This window comes from Eupeodes corollae, chromosome 1 (genome assembly GCF_945859685.1).
Source record: "Eupeodes corollae chromosome 1, idEupCoro1.1, whole genome shotgun sequence".
Taxonomy (NCBI): domain Eukaryota; kingdom Metazoa; phylum Arthropoda; class Insecta; order Diptera; family Syrphidae; genus Eupeodes; species Eupeodes corollae.
Genome location: NC_079147.1, coordinates 114,102,465 through 114,107,308, shown reverse-complemented (window position 1 = coordinate 114,107,308; position 4,844 = coordinate 114,102,465).

The following is a 4,844-nucleotide window of genomic DNA, read 5'->3' as shown; positions in this document are numbered from 1 at the left end:
ATCAAAACATACAAATTCAAGGACAAGGGGCATTTTGAGCGTTCAACCAACGGAAGTGAAATAGGTTCCAAACGAAAGCTTTTTATTATGATATAAATGGATTGCGGTTGTTCTAATAACCGGGGATAAGAAATATGAGTCATTAAGCTGTTAGATAATTCAATTTGTTGTCAGTGAACTTTTGATGCGGATGGTTACCTTTGTGCTGTGGGTTTTCCGTTTTTCTGTGTTTCTGTGTTTCTGTGTTTCTTTTTTCGTTTTGTTTACATACAAAAGTTAATTGAAGTCAATAATTTAACCAAAAATCACATATCTAAAGAAGTGCTGAGAAAAAATTAAATCAATAAAAAACAATACCTAAAAGTCCATACCAAAAAAAATAACAACACTGGCAAAACCACTGCGTTAGCTTTATCTATTCTACGCCTCAGTACTCGTTCCGAGCGGATGGAAAACAGTCCAGTCCATTTACAAGAAAGGCGAATCTTCCTCACCCTCTAATTACCGCCGGTTTGCACTTACGTCCCTTCTTTCCAAGATCATGGAAACGCTGATTAATTATCAGCTCAAGAAATATCTCGGAGATCAAAAGCTTCCTAATGACCGATAGAACAGCTTTCGCAACAATAGGTCATTTAACCGAACAGTGGAGCAAATCCTTACATCGTTTTGGAGAAAGTAAGATTATTACACTTAATATTTCAAAAGAGCTAGGCATCAGGCTCTTAGGTAAGAGAGTGATTTCGGTTTTCATGAATCCCTCCTTCATTGGATTGGAAATTATCTTTCGGATCGTTCAATACAAGTAGTATTGCATGGGTTCAAGTCTGAAATCCACAAAATAAATTCTAGTGGGACCCAAGGATCTGTAATATCTCCAACACTCTTTCTCATTATTATGTATGAACTCAAGTCTGCAACTTCTAATCCAATATATTGTTTCGCTGACGATAATTCTCTTAGCTTTTCATATTGGTTTTAAGCTTATATCCCTCTTCTTGGGATGTGGAACTGCAACGACAAAATATGATAACTTCATTAGATTGCTCCCTAAACAGCATTGTACAATGGTAAATAAAAACCACGTGGAATTTAATGCTTCAAAAACTGAATGCTGTCTTGTATCGTTAAAACGAGATATATCCGCCTGGCAAAAAAAATAAAGTCTTAGACCACCTTGTCTTCTGAATATTTGAAGCTCAAACAGATTTTTAGTTGATTACAATTTATAATTATACCAATTCAGAAACAAAAAATATAAAATGCCACATCACTTGTCAAATGTCTAATATGTTGCCCTAGGTCTGATTTGTAGTAATTAAGTCAAGTCAGTGAATTAAGTATTAATAATAATTAAGTCAAGTTATTCATATCAAAAGATATATGTCGGGGTATAGAACGAAGATAAACAAGTCTATCTACCTGTACCCGTGACGAAGATTAAAAATGAAGACCCTTCAAAGTCAAGTCATTCTTGGTACATTACGTCTAACGCTATTTTACGTTCTTAAAAGCAAGTACAAAATTGATCTCCATATAAGTATACATATAATTTTGCTGTATTTTTTAGTAATCTTGCCAATTTTAGTAAAAATTTTAAAAGCGTCCGTTAAAAATTCGACCAGAAATAAAGTTCTGTCTTTTTTGTTTCTACACATTTAAAAGGGTCTTAGCTTGACCTGGGTCTCATTATTATCACACCCTATAACGCTTCTGCCACCACTTCCGTACATTCCAAATGTTCTGTGCCAGCGACTTTGAATACAAGCTTACCTAGCTATGAACGTCTAAGTTCGGAATGTTTGCAAATGGCTTGGTACATTTTATTTTGTCATATCTTTGAATCTAATTTTTAAGATCTTCGTCACGGGACAGGCGTAATGGTTCCTGTCATACACCCCGAGACCCCGAGACTTAACTTTTTTGAAAAAAAAAAAACAGTCTATTAATTTTCAGGAAAAATATGACTCAAAAAAGTTTCCAAGTGTTTGCTTTCATACAATTTTTAATAAAATTCACTCACCACAACAGCAGGCTCAGTAAAGATAGAAAGAGGAAGTTGAAGTTTCACTTCTGCCGGAAACACCTTGCTTCATAGTTTAAAGCTTAGATTGATTTAAAGAAAACAAATTTATTGAAATCCTATAAATTTAGCTTCACAATAAATTCATAAAAATTTTTCAATTTTGAATAATTCATCATATGGGTCTAGATCTAAGGAAATTCATTCGTCATTTTTTTCAGCCTCATGCTATTTCTCTTCCCTAACGAATTTTCAATTCTTTTTTATTACAAACCGGTCGTCTTATAATATGGTTAGGTATATGAACATTTTTGACATATTGTGATTAAGTGAAATGACGGTTGCCATTTAGCCGCACCATCATACCACCTTCAATTATATGAAGAAATTTCCCTTGGCAAGGTTTCCTTTAGAACCGCCAACCCTCTTGGATTTGACTGTTGCTGTGAGATTTCGTTCCCCATGACATCAGTTGAAACGTTGAATTAGGCTGTGAAATTCATTTTTCTATTTAACAAGGAAAAAAGATATATTAACGCAAAGTAGCTAGAAAATATGTCAAATAATAAAAAGAGACCACATCGATGCTATATATTACCCCAATGTGTTTTACGCTAAACCTCCCGCACATCATGATAGTGGAAAGGTGTGGAATACATTTTACCACAATCTTATTATAATAAAACAAGACCATGTACCCATATAGTTCAACATAAGGGAGCTGAAGGTATAGAGGTTCAATGTACCTACATACCGTTTCCTTGGCATAAGAAACCAACAACCTTCATCATCCCCCTTTTTAAGTTGGATTTCAGCAGTAGGATACTCTATCAAACTAAACAAAATTATTAATATCTATATATTTTTATAAAATTAATGAGTTTTAATGCATGCTCAAAATTTATCATACTTTATTTTTTTTATTGGCGCTACAGCGCATTATGCTCCTGGTCCCAAAGTAATAGATCCCGCCATGCCAGCTTACTCGATCTCTAGCTTGCTGTCCCCAGTTTCGAATACCAAGTCGCTTAACAACAGTACCCAGTTAAATTAATTTACCACCTCGAAGTTATACCTATCAATGGTCACGTTCTGACCGAGTTTACGATGGGAATCGACTCTATTCGATGACAATAAGTACTTTGGTTTGTCCACGTTAATTACAAGACCTATTTTGTTCGCTTCAGACTCGATACCGGAAATGGCACTCGGAACTGTTTGTTTGGTTCTTCCCATAATATCGAAGTCATTTGCATGTCGAAGATATTGTGTTAATTTTTGAAAGATGGAGCCATTGGTGTTGATGTTGGTGTTTCTCAACACTTTCTTAAGAACAATATTGATGCAGCTACATGACATGAAATCGGTGAAAAAATTATGCGTTTCGATGTGTTCTCCAGGATCTGTCGTATAGTGAAAATTTGTTGGATGGTAGATTTTCCAGGCCTGACGCCCCACTGATAATGACAAATCTGTTCATCTGTGAAAAGTTTCAGGCGTTCACATGACATGCTAGACAGGATCTTGTAGTCGATTTTTAAAAGAATGATGCCTCTGTAGTTGGTGCAGAGAAGGCGGTCGCCTTTATCAAGGATAGGACAGATAGTGCTTAAATTCCACTCACCGGAAAAGCTCCGTCTGTAAACCCTCATCGCCTACAGCTTTGTTCGACTTCAGTCTGGTGAGGGAAACTCTGATCTCTTTCTGGTCGGGTCGGTGGAACTCCATGATCATCAACTAAATAGATTTTTTGGGGCTGCTCGTAGGCGGGATCAAAGGCTTCATCAACATTAAGCAAATGGTCAAAATGATCCTAAAATGGAGGATACAAATTGATCTGGCAGTGATTAATATTTTATCGATTAAAAGTGATGGGAAGACGGATTTCCATCCCGTCTGTTGATTTGGCTAAAACTTTAACAAAATTCAATTTTTTCCTTGTTCACCTAATTCTTGAGCCGAAAACCATTTCTTTGTAGGTTTTTGTCTTTTTTGTAAATAAGCTGTCAATTGAATTTGCCTGAAAAAAAAAATAACTAACCAATATCTTACATTATTGACAAGCACAAGCACAAAATTAAATAACTATGAAATTATGAACTAACATTAATTTTTACCAATTTTATGTAGGTTTTAATTTTTACGAAAAAACTGGTTTTTATACAAATTGTGCTGAATTTTGAAAATAATATTTTTATTTTTGTTTTAAATTGCTATAGTCAAAAAAACACCAACTCAATTTTAAAGTTATTTTTGTGTATTTCAATTTTATAAATTTTTTAACAACCTTTCATTGAAGTCGAAATCTCTTCTGATTTTTGAGATATGGGCGACGAATAATTATATCCCGAACGTAAAATTATAATTTCACAACTTAAAAAATTGAAGAAAAATTATTAAAAAATTAATTTTGTACGAATGTCTGAATAAAAATGTGTAGTTCACGTCTTCAGAGTTTTAATCTTATTTATTACATTTTGAAGAAAGGAACAAGTTCCCAACAACTTTTAATTCTATACAAAACCACAATTTTGAAAATTTACAAACATTATGCCTTAATAAATTCACCTAAGTGTCAAATGGTGACAGTTTTGGTGGGCAATGATGGCGGTGGTGGTGTTGAAAAGTGCCAAAGTGTGACACTTCCAGGATGTAAAGACGAAAACTTTTTTCATTTTATTGGCTTCCATTCGAGATTTCTTGTCCTTGTGGACTTTTTTTTTAAATAATTCAATCAAATAGCTTACAGTGTTGGCATGAGCAAAGTTAAACTTTCTTCTCTGGAACAGTTTTTCTCCCTGATTTTTTCCAAAGTCTAAAA